Source organism: Ranitomeya variabilis, chromosome 4 (genome assembly GCF_051348905.1).
Source record: "Ranitomeya variabilis isolate aRanVar5 chromosome 4, aRanVar5.hap1, whole genome shotgun sequence".
Lineage (NCBI taxonomy): Eukaryota > Metazoa > Chordata > Amphibia > Anura > Dendrobatidae > Ranitomeya > Ranitomeya variabilis.
Window position 1 is genome coordinate 222389710 of NC_135235.1, and position 18553 is coordinate 222408262.

Genomic DNA, 18553 nt, shown 5'->3' on the forward strand with positions numbered 1-18553 from the left:
AGTTTAATATCTGATACTATAGGCCCAAAGCCAGAAGGTTGAAGCTCAGCTTTATTCAGTTGAGAGCAAACACCAGGGAGGGGCAGACACCGTTAGTAGGCCCTAACCACCAATTTTTGAAAACACAGCACTTAATGAGAGCCAGAAGGACGAAGCTCAGCTTTATTCAGTTGAGGACAACACCAGGCAGGGGCAGACACCGTTAGTAGGCCCTAACCACCAATTTTTGAAAACACAGCACTTAATGAGAGCCAGAAGGATGAAGCTCAGCTTTATTCAGTTGAGCGCAAACACCAGGGAGGGGCAGACACCGTTAGTAGGCCGGAACCAACAATCTTTTAAAAAACAGCACTTAATGAGAGCCAGAAGGTGGAAGCTCAGATTTATTCATTTGAGGACAACTTGAATTAGGGACTGCAGACAGACTTACCAGGCTGTCCCCTGTGTGGACCATGCATCCAATACATTAACCCATTGCGCCACAAAGGACACGTAACCTTCCGTGGCCATGCCTACAGGTCCATGTGTCTGTTGTCAGGTGTACCTTTGGACTCATAGATTGACAGAATGCAAGGACAATGTGGTCTTTAACATGCTGGTGGAGGGGTGGGATGGCTTTTCTCGCAAAAGAATTGTCAACTGGGTAGCTCATAGCGTGGTACAGCGTAGTCCATCATGGCTTTATTAATATTAAATAAAATTAAAAAATAGGCTCTATGCACTGTAAAATAGGTTCCAGGGGTACACGGGCAGCAGTGGTCTGGTCAGTGGAGGCATAGTGGAAGGAGGGACCGCAGACAGGCTTCGAAGGCCTAACATAATAAAATGGGCTGGCTGTAGGCACTTTATAATTGGTTCCAGGGGTACACGGGCAGCAGTGGTCTGGTCAGTGGAGGCCTAGTGAAAGGAGGGACCGCAGACAGGCTTCAAAGGCCTAACATAATAAAATGGGCATGTTCTATGCACTGTAAAATAGGTTCCAGGGGTACACGGGCAGCAGTGGTCTGGTCAGTGGAGGCCTAGTGGAAGGAGGGACCGCAGACAGGCTTTGAAGGCCTAACATAATAAAATGGCCAGGCTGTATGCACTGTAAAATAGGTTCCAGGGGTACACGGGCAGCAGTGGTCTGGTCAGTGGAGGCCTAGTGGAAGGAGGGACCGCAGACAGGCTTCGAATGCCTAACATAATAAAATGGGCAGGCTCTATGCACTGTAAAATAGGTTCCAGGGGTACACGGGCAGCAGTGGTCTGGTCAGTGGAGGCATAGTGGAAGGAGGGACCGCAGACAGGCTTCGAAGGCCTAACATAATAAAATGGCCAGGCTGTAGGCACTGTAAAATAGGTTCCAGGGGTACACAGGCAGCAGTGGTCTGGTCAGTGGAGGCCTAGTGGAAGGAGGGACCGCAGACAGGCTTCGAAGGCCTAACATAATAAAATGGGCAGGCTCTATGCACTGTAAAATAGGTTCCAGGGGTACACGGGCAGCAGTGGTCTGGTCAGTGGAGGCCTAGTGGAAGGAGGGACCGCAGACAGGCTTCGAAGGCCTAACATAATAAAATGGGCAGGCTGTAGGCACTTTATAATTGGTTCCAGGGGTACACGGGCAGCAGTGGTCTGGTCAACGGAGGCCGATTGTAATGAGTGTCTGCCAGTTAGTAGTCCAAAACAACAAATAAATGTGAATGTCTCGCATTAAAACAAAACAAAAACACTAAAGGGTGCAATCATTAGGTTCAGGGGTGGGATCCTCTGCGTTGTTTCAGACCTACTAATTTAGCGCAAAGTATTTACTGTGGTAAATAGAGGACACTGCCCCTGACTATGTTAAGTACCATCATACATGTCAACACAATGGTATTGTCAGTGGCAGGTATGGAAGGATGTCAGCGCATAGACTAAACATTGGTGGAAGTGTGAGAGATAACTGTGGAAGTGGTAGAGCAATGTTTGACCTGGGGGTGGGTGAACTCTCTTGTGGCCGGCGGTACAGGCCCAGAGCCCCTCATGTTACAACAATGTGTCTGACGTTGGGTGCGCACCACCACCGCCAGAGACACTTTATTGTACTATGAGGGACCCAGTAGCAATGCCGTCGACCAAAAGCGAGCACACCCACCTCTTCAGACAAACAGCAGTCTCATGGGTGCTTGCGCCAAGTCGCGATACCACGGCCCCGTGTGGGGAGTTTGGCCATTTAGGGAGGTGTAAACATGTCGTATGCTGGGCAATCAGCTGCAGCAAATTAGACATTAGAAAAGTAATTCACAGTAGTCCACAGGCAAGAGCTTTTCATAGGAAAGCTAGGTGTCGGCTGGGCAAGGTGGGGCAAAAGATTTCAAAATCCAGTTGTGGTTCATTTTAATGAATGTTAGATCATCAACATTTTGGGTAGCCAGACGAGTCCTTTTTTCGGTTAATATTGAACCTGCAGCACTGAATACTCTTTCTGATAGGACACTAGCTGCCGGGCAAGCAAGCTCCTGCAATGCATATTCTGCCAATTCTGGCCAGGTGTCTAATTTTGATGCCCAGTAATCAAATGGGAATGACGGTTGAGGGAGAACATCGATAAGGGATGAAAAATAGTTAGTAACCATACTGGACAAATGTTGTCTCCTGTCACTTTCAATTGATGCAGCAGTACCTGTCCTGTCTGCGGTCATAGCAAAATCACTCCACAACCTGGTCAGAAAACCCCTCTGTCCAACGCCACTTCTGATGTGTGCACCCCTAACACTCCTAGTCTGCTGGCCCCTGGAGCTCGTGTGAGAACGATCACGTGCGCTGTGTGCTGGGAATGCCTGAAGCAAACGGTCAACAAGAGTTGATTGTTTGGTTGCTAATATTAGTTCCAAGTTCTCATGTGGCATAATATTTTGCAATTTGCCTTTATAGCGTGGAACAAGGAGGCAGGCCAACCAGTAATCGTCATCGTTCATCATTTTCGTAATGCGTGTGTCCCTTTTTAGGATACGTAAGGCATAATCCGCCATGTGGGCCAAAGTTCCAGTTGTCAAATCTCCAGTTGTGATTGGTTGAGGGGCAGTTTCCGGCAAATCTACGTCCCTTGTGTCCCTCAAAAAACCAGAACCCGGCCTTGCCACGCAACCAATTTCCAGTGCCCCCGGGAAAGCTTCCTCATTAAAAATATACTCATCCCCATCATCCTCCTCGTCCTCCACCTCCTCTTCGCCCGCTACCTCGTCCTGTACACTGCCCTGACCAGACAATGGCTGACTGTCATCAAGGCTTTCCTCTTCCTCTGGTGCAGACGCCTGATCCTTTATGTGCGTCAAACTTTGCATCAGCAGACACATTAGGGGGATGCTCATGCTTATTATGGCGTTGTCTGCACTAACCAGCCATGTGCATTCCTCAAAACACTGAAGGACTTGACACATGTCTAGTATCTTCGACCACTGCACACCAGACAACTCCATGTCTGCCATCCTACTGCCTGCCCGTGTATGTGTATCCTCCCACAAAAACATAACAGCCCGCCTCTGTTGGCACAGTCTCTGAAGCATGTGCAGTGTTGAGTTCCACCTTGTTGCAACGTCTATGATTAGGCGATGCTGGGGAAGGTTCAAAGACCGCTGATAGGTCTGCATACGGCTGGAGTGTACAGGCGAACGTCGGATATGTGAGCAAAGTCCACGCACTTTGAGGAGCAGGTCGGAGAACCCAGGATAAGTTTTCAATAAGCACTGCACCACCAGGTTTAAGGTGTGAGCCAGGCAAGGAATGTGTTTCAGTTGGGAAAGGGAGATGGCAGCCATGAAATTCCTTCCGTTATCACTCACTACCTTGCCTGCCTCAAGATCTACTGTGCCCAGCCACGACTGCGTTTCTTGTTGCAAGAACTCGGACAGAACTTCCGCAGTGTGTCTGTTGTCGCCCAAACACTTCATAGCCAATACAGCCTGCTGACGCTTGCCAGTAGCTGGCCCATAATGGGACCACTGGTGTGCAACAGTGTCATCTGCCGATGGAGTGGTTGGCCGACTGCGGTCTGTGGAAGAGCTGTAGCTTCTGCAGGAGGACGAGGAGGAGGAGGGGGTGCGAACGCCTACAGCCAACTGTTTCCTAGACCGTGGGCTAGGCACAACTGTCCCGAAATTGATGTCCCCTGTGGACCCTGCATCCACCACATTCACCCAGTGTGCCGTGATGGACACATAACGTCCCTGGCCATGCCTACTGGTCCATGCATCTGTAGTCAGGTGCACCTTTGTACTCACAGATTGCCTGAGTGCATGGACGATGCGCTGTTTAACATGCTGGTGCAGGGCTGGGATGGCTTTTCTGGCAAAAAAGTGTCGACTGGGTAGCTCGTATCGGGGTTCAGCGTACTCTGTTATGACCCCAGTGGACAGGGTCTCAGAGGAACGTGTAAGTCTGCGAGATACAAAAATCCAGCTCATAGGGCTGTGGTAACTGGGTTGACCAAATAGCTACTCCTAACGCCAACACTAGAAGTAGCCGGGGATCATGCCTACGGTGATCGCTAGATGACTCGCGCCAGCCGGAGAATCTAACTACCCCTAGGAGAAGAAAACAAAGACCTCTCTTGCCTCCAGAGAAAGGGACCCCAAAGCAAGATACAAGCCCCCCACAAATAATAACGGTGAGGTAAGAGGAAATGACAAACACAGAAATGAACCAGGTTTAGCAAAGAGAGGCCAGCTTACTAATAGCAGAATAAAGCAAGATAACTTATCTGGTCAACAAAAACCCTATAAAAATCCACGCTGGAGATTCAAGAACCCCCGAACCGTCTAACGGTCCGGGGGGAGAACACCAGCCCCCTAGAGCTTCCAGCAAAGGTCAGGATACAGATTGGAACAAGCTGGACAAAAATACAAAACAAAACCAAAACAAAAAGCAAGGAAGCAGACTTAGCTTGAAATACAGGAACCAGGATCTGAGGACAAGAGCACAACAGATTAGCTCTGATTTCAACGATGCCAGGCATTGAACTGAAGGTCCAGGGAGCTTATATAGCAACGCCCCTGAAGTAACGGCCCAGGTGAGGATAAAGGAAAAGACAGACGCTCCAGAGTCAAATCACTAATGACCACTAGAGGGAGCAAAAAGCAAAATCACAACAGTACTCTATCAGGGCTTTGAAAGCTTCGCTTTCAACTAACCGGTAGGGCATCATCTCTAACGAGATTAGTCTAGCTATGTGGGCGTTAAAACCCTGTGTACGCGGATGCGAGGATAAGTACTTCCTTTTTCTAACCAGAGTCTCATGTAGGGTGAGCTGGACTGGAGAGCTGGAGATCGTGGAACTTTCAGTTGTGCCGGTGGACATGGCAGACTGAGAGACGGTTGGAGACGGTATTGTTTCCGCCGGTGCCCTAGATGCAATATTTCCTCCTACAAAACTGGTCCCTGACCCTGACTGCTTTTGGCTGGCAAAGAAACCTACACAGATACTGCCGGTGGTGTGGAAAATGGTGGCCTTACAGTGACGGAAGGGATATTGCGTTGCTGACTAGCTTCATTGGCCGAGGGTGCTACAACCTTAAGGGACGTTTGGTAGTTAGTCCAGGCTTGAAAATGCATGGTGGTTAAGTGTCTATGCATGCAACTAGTATTGAGACTTTTCAGATTCTGACCTCTGCTTAAGCTAGTTGAACATTTTTGACAGATGACTTTGCGCTGATAAATTGGATGTTGTTTAAAAAAATGCCAGACTGCACTCTTCCTAGCATCGGATCCCTTTTCAGGGATTGCAGACTGAGCTTTAACCGGATGGCCACGCTGTCCTCCAACAGGTTTTGGCTTTGACACGCGTTTTGGCCCAGATACGGGACCGGCAGATGGAACCTGTTGCGATGTTGATGCCTGCTGCGGCCCCTCCTCCACCTCCGCTTCTGAACTACTGCCGCCTGCACCCTGTTCCCCCAATGGCTGCCAATCGGGGTCAACAACTGGGTCATTATTACCTCCTCTTCGAGCTCGTGTGCAACTTCGTCTGTGTCACCGTGTCAGTCGGTGGTATAGCGTTCGTGGCGGGGCAACATAGTCTCATCAGGGTCTGATTGTGGATCAGTACCCTGAGAGGGCAATGTTGTGGTCTGAGTCAAAGGAGCAGCATAGTACTCTGGCTGTGGCTGTGCATCAGTGCACTCCATGTTACAATCTACTTGTAATGGGCATGGCCTGTTAAGTGTTTCACTTTCTAAGCCAGGGACGGTATGTGTAAAGAGCTCCATCGAGTAACCCGTTGTGTCGCCTGCTGCATCCTTCTCTCTTGTTGTTTTTGCTGAAGAGGACAAGGAAGCGACTTGTCCCTGACCGTGAACATCCACAAGCGACGCGCTGTTTTTACATTTACCAGTTTCAGAAGAGGAGGCAAAGGAGCTAGAGGCTGAGTCTGCAAGGTAAGCCAAAACTTGCTGTTGCTGCTCCGGCTTTAAAAGCGGTTTTCCTACTCCCAGAAAAGAGAGCGTTCGAGGCCTTGTGTAGCCAGACGACGAACCTGTGTCCACAGCTCCAGACTTAGGTGTAATATTTTTATCCCCACGACCACCTGATGCTCCACTACCACTACCATCATTACCAGCTGACAACGCCCACGGCCACGACCTCTTGCACCAGACTTCCTCATTGTTTTAAAAACTTAACCAAAGTAACTTTATTTGTTGCTGTCAAACAACTTACACGGTGAGCTATAACTTCAGTATGATTTCAATATCCCTTTACAGGTTGGTGAGACCACAAGGAAAATCAGGCCCAATGTTACACACTCTGTTTTCTGTGGCACCAAATCACAGAGATGCCACACACGCAGGACTGTCACTCAAGCACAACTGTCAATATTAATCTCCCACTGTTTTATTTTTTTTATTTTTTTTCAGGGAGACTTTAGAAACCAAATAAGATAAAATGATTTTTTCAGGGACAATTTAGAAACCAAATAATAATAATAAAAAAAAAAAGGCTTTCTATGGCCCACTGAGTGAGAGATAGCACACACAGGAGTCAGGAGTGGCACACAAGCCCTGAGGCCAATATTTTTCTCCCACTGATTGATGTAGTGATTTTTTTTCAGGTAGATGTTAGAACCCAAATCAAGCAAAAAAATAAATAGGCTTTCTATGGCCCACAATTTGAGAGAGAGATGGCATACACAGGAGTCAGGAGTGGCACACAAGCCCTGAGGCCAATATTTTTCTCCCACTGATTGATGTAGTGATTTTTTTTCAGGTAGATTTTAGAACCCAAATCAAGCAAAAAAATAAATAGGCTTTCTATGGCCCACAATTTGAGAGAGAGAGATGGCACACACAGGAGTCAGGAGTGGCACACAAGCCCTGAGGCCAATATTTTTCTCCCACTGATTGATGTAGTGATTTTTTTTCAGGTAGATTTTAGAACCCAAATCAAGCAAAAAAATAAATAGGCTTTCTATGGCCCACTGAGTGAGAGATGGCACACACAGGAGTCAGGAGTGGCACACAAGCAGAAAGGGCAATATTAATCTCCCACTGATTGATGTAGTGATTTTTTTTCAGGTAGATTTTAGAACCCAAATCAAGCAAAAAAAATAAATAGGCTTTCTATGGCCCACTGAGTGAGAGATGGCACACACAGGGATGGCACTCTAGCAGAAATGCCAATCTTAATCTCCCACAAAAAAAAAAAAAAACAGGGACTGTCCTACAATTACTATCTCCCTGCAGTAATCTCAGCCAGGTATGGCAGGCAGCAATAAGGAGTGGACTGATGCACAAATTAAATAAAAAGTGTGGACAAACAAAAAAGATAGCTGTGCAGAAAGGAAGGAACAAGAGGATTTGTGCTTTGAAAAAAGCAGTTGGTTTGCACAGTGGCGTACACACAGCAATGCAGCTATCAGGGAGCCTTCTAGGGCAGCCCAATGAGCTACAGCGCTGAGGAAAAAAAAAATAAAAAAATGTAGCTTCCACTGTCCCTGCACACCGAAGGTGGTGTTGGACAGTGGAAATCGCTACAGCACAAGCGGTTTGGTGGTTAATGGACCCTGCCTAACGCTCTCCCTGCTTCTGACGAAGCAGCAGCAACCTCTCCCTAAGCTCAGAGCAGCAGCAGTGAGATGGCGGTCGGCGGGAACGCCCCTTTATAGCCCCTGTGACGCCGCAGACAGCAAGCCAATCACTGCAATGCCCTTCTCTAAGATGGTGGGGACTGAGATCTAGGTCATCACGCTGCCCACACTCTGCGTTCACCTTCATTGGCTGAGAAATGGCGCTTTTCGCGTCATTGAAATGCGACTTTGGCGCGAAAGTCGCGTACCGCATGGCCGACCACGCACAGGGGTCGGATCGGGTTTCATGAAATCCGACTTTGCCAAAAGTCGGCGACTTTTGAAAATGAACGACCCGTTTCGCTCAACCCTAGTAATAACTAGATCAGAAGCAGCTAAAATGGTGCTGCGTGTTTCTGACCAGCATAGAAAGGGTCATTATTTAACCTCTTCGGCACCAGTGGAAACTTAATCCATTTAATATGGCATACAAATCACACCATCTCTAAAGACCTTTGATTCATTACCAGACCATCTAATTCCAGGTCTTCGAGGGGAACATGACACCCTCCTGACATAAGTATTTACTGTTAGTGTCTTTTTTATTTGTGACTGTATATATAGTACTGTTTTCCATGTGACTACTAAATACTTCATATAGACTGCTTTTTCCATTTGTGACTACCAGCTACATTTTTCCTCCATGGACATATTGCTTTTCTTTGCGTTGCTGTCACAGATAGATAAGTGGTCCTGAGAAAGTTCAATCACTTCTTGAACTTGTTTTTTTTTTTTTTTTACAAAAAATAGTTTGAGAACGCTTGCCCTTGTATATTGTGAAAATGACCAGAAGGATTCAATACTTTTTTGTAGAAATTGGTGGGGGACCCAACAGTCTTACATGTATCCTATGATCAGGTGACATGATACTTTGCTAGAAAATCTCTGTAAAATATTTTACTCTGGTGAACCTGACCTGTAAACTAAATATATAACTAAAAAATAATGGTAATGCATTTTTTCTTCATTTTTTGAACACTAGATGGCGTCAAGCTTGTATCATAGTCATCCTTTATGTGTGTAACGTAGCATACACATCTGACCAAAAGTCTATGTAGACGATGTATATTAATCTTACATATCGATGTCTTTTACAAAACTGTGTTTGCTAAGGGAGGAAACCCTGTGTAGGTCGGTGACGAAGAGTCAATCATGCATGGTATATCAGGGGAACATGAGAATTCATGCATGTCGCTGCGTTGAGGAAAGATGATGTTTGGTACGATCAGTCTCTGGAGGATGGAAGAGCTATCAGCCCACAGCTTAACTTCTACTTGTTAAATTTTAGTAAAGGGCTTCTACGTGGGAAAATGGAGGATTAAGTCTGCCTAGAAGTAGAAGAGTGAGAAGAAAAATGGCTAAAGCACTGTGCAAAAAACAACATCATCCAATGCTATACTCATCTTTAGTGTCTTCGCAGCAGTTGACCGGCAGGAGCAACACTTTTTTTGAGTTTCCCTGCCCAAAACATTGTGGATGGTTTACAGTTAAATTTCACTCAACTGCAGCATCATACTGTGAAGCCTAATGAAAACCTAAAGAAAGATACCTGTTGTGCTGCAAACCACAAGCTTTAGATGTTGTTCTATCACAATAAAACCATAATAAAGCATATCGCTACTTCCTTAACCCTGCTACATGTTAACGCTGCTTTTAGTGCACATACCAGTCTAATATGTCCAGAATCATTTTCTATTCTCATGTGCTGTACCTTGTTTTCCATTGCTTTTGGAAGACCCACTACTACTTCCGACAGAGAGGAAAATACCTGCCCGTACATTCTGTAGAGATAAAGACCCTCTCTTGCTTCCGGTAAAGAGCTAAAAACCCGCTGCTACTTCCTGTAGAGACATAAAGACCTTCCTCTACTTCCTGTAGAAATATAAAGACCCGCTCTTCCAGTAGAGAGCCAAAGACCCACTCCCACTTTCAGCAGAGAGCCAAAGAGCCGATCTTCTGTTCGAAAGCCGAAGACTTGTACCTACTTCCGGTTGAGAGCCAAAGACCTTCACCTACTTCCGATAGAGAGCCAAAGATCCGATCCTACTTCCTGTAGAGATATAAGACCCTCCACTACATCCTGTAGAAAAATAAAGACCCACCCTTACTTCCAGTAGTGAGACAAACACCCACTCCCACTTCCGGTAGAGAGCCAAAGAGCCACCCTTCCAGTTGAGAGCCAAAGCCCTGTCCCTACTTCAGGTCGAGAGCCAAAGACCTTCCCCTGCTTCCACTCTTCCAGTTGAGAGGCAAAAACCTGCCCCTACTTCCAGTTGAGAGACAAAGACCTGTCCCTACTTCCTGTAGAGAACAGAAGACCCACCCTTACTTCTAGAAGAGAGCCAAAGATCCACCTATACATGCTGTAGAGAGATAAAGACCCGCTCCTACTTCCTGTAGAGAACCAAAGACCACCCCCACTTCCTTTAATCTGTCTTGTTCCTTTGTCTCGGCTCCTGGAGATGGATTCCATTTGATAATAGGCAGTGGCCAATAAATTGGACAGAAGACTAGAGTTACCAAATGCCAGCGCTTTGGAGGGATTTTCATATTTTTTATATAAAGAGATTTATAGATTTCCTACATTATATATCAAAGGGGATCATATAGTCTGAAAGTACAAAGACCACAGAACCTTGAAAGCAATGCCAACTTTGACACTTTTTTTTAAAGGGAATATGTCACCCCAAAAAAGTCCGGGTTTGGCACTGTAGATAAGCCCCTGATGCCGGTGGCCTTAGTTTATAGGCCATTTTGGGGGTGACAGATTCCCGTTAAAGAACGGTGCATATACAAACATGAGAAATTTATTTACCTAAATTCAGAAAGTTCAAAAAGCTATCCTTGTAGCAAATCCTTAGTATTGAAAAATGGTAGATCTCATGGACTCAGTTTATTGATGCAAACAAGAATGTGACAACAAAAAAACTAGATTCAGTAGAGGAGAAGATTCTGATGAAATCCTCAATTTCAGTTCCTTAAAATACTCATATTCAACAGAAGCCCTGCGATATTAATGTTTCACTGTTGTAAAAATGTTAGGATTTTAATCAAAATCTACAACTGTCCTGGATCTTATTTCTTCATTGCTGCCGCTATTAAAGGGAATCTGTCAGCAAGATTTTACCCCCCAAACTATATGTGCGTGTATGGTAGCTCTTTCAAAGACAAGTCCAGCAATATTTTTTCATGGCCTCTCCACTTCTCAGTTACTGAGAAATCAGCCAGTGAATGGATATGGAAATGAGTTTGACGTGGTTTTGGTGCCAGGAAGTTTTGCCCAACCTTTGTCACTCTGCCTCTATTATTTGCCCAGTGCCATAGGACAGTCCTGTCAAGAATAGGATTTTTGGCAAGGAAGCAATACATTTGGATTCATGCATGGTGTGGGTTCATCTTGGGGAAAGGAATTAGCAGAATTTCATAAAAACAAGGGCTCAGCTTTGATGCCTTTTAAAGGGGTTATCCGGGACCTTTACCTGCCTGTTCTTCCTGGCACCGCTCTCTGCCAGCTCAGAGAGGTCATAGATTGCTCTGACTGGTGATTCTGATGGCACATCTATAGAGCAGCATCTTCTCTTTTGCTCCTCTCTATTGAGGTGTTGAGGTTTATCTCTATTTATGTCATGTTGATTTACAGCAAGCTCCATGCCACTGAACTGCGGGGGGCTGGCTGTCAATCAGCATGGCGTCTGCAGGGACACCCAGATTAAAAGGTGCTGCACTGTCCATGAGAGGAACCTTCCATTCCCATATCCAAGACTTTTCTTATGTTGCACCAGTTTTCTGGACTGGAATGTACTACCCCAGACAATCTTCATTTTTATGCATGCTTTAAAACCACATCTCTTTAGACTGGTCTATCACCTCACTTCAGTAATCTAACTCTTACACATTCCCTTTCTAAGTTTTCCTCAGAATCTATTCATCTGCGTCCACATCCCCCATGTGCCCAATAGCACTGTACTAAGATATTGGCTGGTGACCCGATCATGCGCTTTTTACCTAATGTGCCCCCCTATTTCCTTCGCGACCAGGACTCTCACTCCTTCTGTGTATGTATTACTCAGTAATGTCTTTATTGTTTGTACATGTCCCCTTTTATCTTTCAAGTACTGCAGAATATGTTGGCGCTATATAAATAAGCTAATTATTAATTTTATTATTTGCACACTATCCCATCTGTGTATGGGGTCCTCCCAAAATTCCTCCAATAGATGATGTCGGCTGAGATAAGGGTCAGTAAGTATGAAGTCACACAGACAATCCTTTTGTTCCTCAGGTAGATAACCGCTACCAGAGGTGTCCCCCACATATTAGGTAGAAGTCAGACCAAGTTTCTGATTTTGGTGGAATCGGCCATTCATCTGATGTGTATGGAGGTCTTGTGACTCTTTGTCTCGGGGGAAGAGAAAGATTGGGCAAATGGGATTTCAGTGCCCAATCGTTTTGTTTTCAAGGGAAGCCAAAAGGTATCTGACATCAGCTTTCTCAACTGACCTCCATTAAAAACACATGAACATTCGACTGAGCCAAGCGCTCCTGTGTAGGGAGTCAGGAGAGAGCTGTCTGCCAAACTAATGTCCAACTGGCAGCTACTTCATGGGTATTGTAGGGATTCACGCTTTCCGGTAGGCATTAACTAGTGTTCAAACAGGTGCAGTTTTATTGCTTTCCTAAAAGTCCAAGGGATTTAAAAAAAAAAAAAAATAGCCTTGTTTGGGCACAAATGTATAACAGCGAATAAACAGTTCATTTAGCAGGCACATATACAGCTCTGGCAGCTACCACTACTTCAAAACCCTGTCATGGGCAGCCCAATCTCCAGACCTGAACCCCATTGAAAACCTCTGTAATGTAATCAAGATGATGATGGATAGTCACAAGCCATCAAATAAAGAACTGCTTACATTATTGTACCAGGAGCAGTGTGAAAGACTGGTGGAAAGCATGATAAGACGCATGAAAGCTGGGATTAAAAATCACGGTTATGCTACTTTCACACTAGCGTCGGGCTCGGCCCGTCGCTGTGCGTCGGGCCGACGTTCCCGACGCTAGCGTTGTCTCCGCCGCACAACGGGGGCAGCGGATGCATTTTTCCAGCGCATCCGCTGCCCCATTGTGAGGTGCGGGGAAGTGCGGGGAGGTGGGGGCGGAGTTCCGGCTGCGCATGCGCGGTTGGAAAAAGCGGACCATCGTGAGCAAAAAACGTTACATGTAGCGTTTTTTGCTCCCGACGGTCCGCCACTGCACGACGCATCCGTCGCACGACGGGTGCGACGTGTGGCAATCCGTCACAATGTGTCGCTTCATGTTAATCAATGGTGAAAAAACGCATCCTGCAAACACTTTTGCAGGATGCGTTTTTTCAGCAAAACGACGCATTGTGACGGAATGCAGTTAACGCTAGTGTGAAAGTAGCCTTAGTCCACAAAATATTGATTTCTGAACACTTCCTGAGTTAAAACATTAGTATTGTTGTTTCTAAATGATTATGAACTTGTTTTCTTTGCATTATTTAAAGTCTGAAAGCACTGGTTTTTTTTTTAATTTTGACCATTTCTCCTTTTCAGAAAAAAAATACAAAATGTATTGCTTGGAAATTCATAGACACGTCAGAAGTTTATAGAATAAAAGGACAATTTACAATTTACTCAAAAATATACCTATAAAGAGAAAAATCAGACAAACTGAACATTTTTCAGTGGTCTCTTAATTTTTCCCAGAGCTGCATGTCAGTGCGGGCTCACCCCAACAGATTACAGTCTTTGCTCCAGCAGCAAACTTTACTCAAATAAGAGGTACAATCCTACCATGTCTTGGTATCATCTTCAATCTTAGCTCCAGCAGCTTCCAGAACCAACTCCATGCACAGTTCACACTGAACAGGTTTAAGCTACCACATATTTCTCTGCAGCTCCAACACACAGACTGCTCAGCTGTCCTAGCTGATCCGTGCAGTCTCCATTCAGAGAGAGACATCGGCATGTCTCTCTCCCAGCTATACATTTTGGCTGGTCACTCACCAGCAGAACACTCAACTCTGTGCAACATCCAGCAGGTTGATACACCTAGTGACCAGAGGCCCTGCTTTTAAGTTAATGCCTGCCAGGTGCATCTAATAAAGACCTGTAGTGCTGGTATTTAAACCAGTCCTACCTGGCTCTTCTACAATATGCTCAGTTTTACTCCACATTCCTCATGGAGAACACGTGTATATGGGTACCTTAATTTACATAGGACTACATAATGCTTTGAGGAATGGTTGATAATTGCTATTTGTGAGTTCCTCCAGCATGATAAATGTGGTTACAGTATGAATAAATGAGTTGGATTTATTTGCATCCTCTGCGATATTATCCTTGACCAAGATCAATTGATCTTTTGTTAGCAGTTTCAAAAAAATCGGAGTTTCATGGCACAAAAAGGGGAACAAAGATCAAAAGGACTAAGCTGGCATCAAATATCTACTATGCCCAATGTGAGTGTCAATTTATATTGAAAACTTAAAAGACATTGTGAATTGTTTTCAAGAATAGATTAGTCTGCTGCAAAAAGCTCCTGTAAGCCACCACTAAAGGGAACTTATTACATATTTGTTAGAGCAGGACTTGTTTTAAAGCCATTAAAAAAAGTTCAGAAACCAAACGTGGGACTTCCCTCCTAAAACCAGCACTAATAAAGATCATTGTCTCCCGAGACCTAAAGTTGGAACTGTTAAGTGAAAACTAGAAATTTCCCCAATATGTTACCCGTCATCATCTGACTTTCCTGCAGTGAGAAGCGCTCATTGTTCCCAAGTTGCTGTTGTCGCTGTTACTAAGAACTTGTGAATTGTTTGCCAAGTGTACACACGATCATTGACCGTCAGTTTAAAAGGAACTGAAAACTTTGTCAGAGGGAACTGAATAGTCACTGTCTGAAGACCCTAAGGCTGTAATTTGGTCCCCATATTGGCTGTGTTCTCCGGGTTGCCTAAGGTGGAGGACATCCACTGAAGGAAGGAGAGCTATCGTTTCAAAAGGTAATGGTTGGCAGAACCCATCTGTGTCCCATGGTATTCCATAGACTTTGGGTGCAGCACTTACCACTTAGTATTTGGCTTTTATTGGGACCTTTAAAGGTTCGACAACCTCTACACAACATCCACTAAACCCAACCTTCTAATCACACAGCTCTTTTGTAAACCCAGAAATGTCCTATTATTGGGAGGTCCAGGTCACGTATAAATCAGAGGTCATAATGCTCTTTTAGCAATGTCAATGGCAGAGACGGCATCAGGCTCCTTTATTTATTTTAGTCACTTATATAGCGCCTTTAGTTTCACAGCACTTTACATCATCTCTGTCCATGTTGAGGCTCACACTCGGAATTCCTTATCACTATATCCTTGGAGAGTGGGAGGAAACCGATGACTCGGAAAAAACCGAAACAAATACGGAGAGAACATACAAATTGCAGAAATTTTAAAAACCATTAAAAATATATAATTTGGGGTGGCTGCTTAAAGAAATTCCTGATTTATCAAAATATAAAATAAATTAATCTGATTAGTAAACGGCGTAACAAGAAAAAACAAAACACCAGAATTACTAGAAGCGATCAAAGCATCGTATCTACCCCAAAATGGTATCAGTAAAAACATCAGCTTATACTGTAACTATCTCTCACCAATCACAGATCCTGAAAAATGAAAACATCACAGGTCTCGGAAAATGGAGACAAAATCAAAACATTTTTTTCTTATAAATTTCCATTTTTTTCCCCCCTCAGTAACTGTGCACTACTCAGCTCTCCATCTGCTAAAATCCGGCTTAGAAAAGAGCTGATCAGTGAGGATGCTTGGGGACATTTCCACCGATCTGCTATTGTTGACCAATTCATAGGATAAGGCATCAGTATTAAGGTAGTGGAGTAACCCTTTAACTTGTTTATTCTTCCACCTATTTTCCTGCCAGTTTGGTGTCTTATTATAATTGGGTCACAGTAATTCCAGTATATTCTGTCTGGTGTCCATAGGGTTTAGTGTTTTTAACGAGTGGATGTTTTATTCTTGGTCTATTCTATCATCTAGCAATAAAGCTGATTTTCTAAAGATATATGATGTGTGCTAATAGTTTACAATGTGTCACTTTTTCTCTTAACCCCTTCACCCCGAAGCCTGTTTTCAACTTCCTGACCAGGCCATATTTTTCAATTCTGACCACTGTCACTTTATGAGGTCATAACTCTGAAACGCGTCAACGGATCCTGGTGATTCTGAGATTGTTTTCTCGTGACATATTGTACTTTATGGTAGTGGTAACATTTCTTCGATTTGATTTGCGTTTATTTGTGAAAAAAGCAGAAATTTGGCGAAAATTTGGAAAATTTAGCAATTTTTGAATTTTGAATTTTTATGCCCTTAAATCAGAGAGATATGTCACAAAAATTAGTTCATAAATAACATTTCCCACATTGTGTACTATACATCAGCACAATTTTCGAACCAAAATATTTTTTGGTCAGGAAGGTATAAGGGTTAAAAGATGACCTGTGATTTTTCATCTTTTCAATAAAATTTAGGAAACCATTTTTTTAGGGACCACCTCACACTTGAAGTGACTTTGAGGGGTCTATATGACAGAAAATGCCCAAAAGTGACACCACTCTAAAAACTGCACCCCTCAAGGTACTCAAAACCACATTCAAAAAGTTTATTAACCCTTCAGGTGCTTCACAGGAATTTTTGGAATGTTTTAAAAAATTGAACATTTAACTTTTTTTCACTAAATTTTTACTTCAGATCCAATTTGTTTTATTTTACCAAGGGTAACAGGAGAAATTGGACCACAAAATTCGTTGTACAAATTGTCCTGAGTACGCCCATACCCCATATGTGGGGGTAAACCACTGTTTGGGCACATGGCAGAGCTCGGAAGGGAAGGAGCGCCGTTTGACTTTTCAATGCAACATTGGCTGGAATTGAGATCAGACAGCATGTCGGGTTTGCCGAGCCCCTGATGTGCCTAAACAGTGGAAACCCCCCTCAAGTGACACCATTTTGGAAAGTAGAACCCTAGGGAACTAATTTAGATGTGTGGTGAGCACTTTTAACCCCCAATTGTTTCACTAAAGTTTAGAATGTAGAGCTGTGAAAATTATAAAATCATTTTTTCTTTCCACAAAATGATCTTTTAGCCCACAATTTTTTTTCCCAAGGGTAACAGGAGAAATTGGACCCCAAAAGTTGTTGGAAAAATCGACGAATCCAGCAGGAATGTAGTAAAATCAGTACATTTATTTCTTCATTTTTTAAAAAAGGAAAGCGTTGTATCCTATGGTACAGCACTTGTAAATAAGTTATAATTTCTTACAGCATTATGCACACATGGTTTTATCATATGTCCATAAATAGTGTTGTACACACCTCACGATAGTTATATCAACCAACAACTCCACATACAAAAATTCTATAGGAAAAAAGAGGCTAAAGGCAAAACGTACAAAAGTAATAAGAAAATATGTCTTTAATAGAAAATCATTAAAAAACAATAATATAAACAGGAATTCCTCTTAATAAAAATACTGGGAACAACATACCAGCAGGAAAAACCCCAATATGATGACCATGTATAATAAGGCACAGCAATCATATTACAGTGAAACTTGCACTAATGCTAAATATATCTTACTCCCAATTAATTCACTATATGGTATAATCAGTAAACAGAATTTTATATGGAAACAACCTTCCTATGACAAAATTCTTAAAACCGTAATGAAATCTATATATACAAATGCAGATAGCCTTTTATTTAGCAACCTAGTTTCTATATTGGGCAGCAACTCACTAGATGGCGGTTTTCTGTGGGATACGGTGGCGTTCTTCTTTTGGGATGAATTTGTCATTGATGAAAAAAGAAAAAAAGAAGAAAGAAGATTTCCCTATAATGATTTGGAAAATTATGTCTATGGACTGAAACTAATTCTGGAGATTTTTTCCATATATCGGCTTTTTAATTTTTTTCACATTTATATTTGTACTTAACCCCTTTCTGACATCGGACGTACTATCCCGTCGAGGTGGGGTGGGCCCCCATGACCACGGACGGGATAGTACATCCAGCGCGATCGGCGGCGCTCGCGGGGGGAGCGCGGCCGATCGCGGCCGGGTGTCAGCTGCCTATCGCAGCTGACATCCGGCACTATGTGCCAGGAGCGGTCACGGACCGCTCCCGGCACATTAACCCCCGGCACACCGCGATCAAACATGATCGCGATGTGCCGGCGGTGCAGGGAAGCATCGCGCAGGGAGGGGGCTCCCTGCGGGCTTCCCTGAGCCCCCCGCAGCAACGCGATGTGATTGCGTTGCTGCGAGGGTCTTACCTCCCTCCCTGCCTGCTCCAGGCCCGGATCCAAGATGGCCGCGGATCCAGGTCCTGCAGGGAGGGAGGTGGCTTCACAGAAGCCTGCTCAGAGCAGACACTGTGAAGC

At 44.3% G+C, this 18553-nt stretch overlaps 1 protein-coding gene across 1 annotated transcript in view; it reads left to right on the forward strand.

Moving 5' to 3' along the window:
• Positions 1-15041: 15041 nt before the first annotated feature.
• LOC143767798 (sialic acid-binding Ig-like lectin 13) overlaps positions 15042-18553 on the forward strand; it is a 101050-nt gene continuing 97538 nt past the window's right edge. Inside the window, exon 1 of the mRNA XM_077256318.1 lies at positions 15042-15101. The gene's annotated coding sequence lies outside the window, so the exon portion shown is untranslated. The remainder of the gene's footprint in view (positions 15102-18553) is intronic.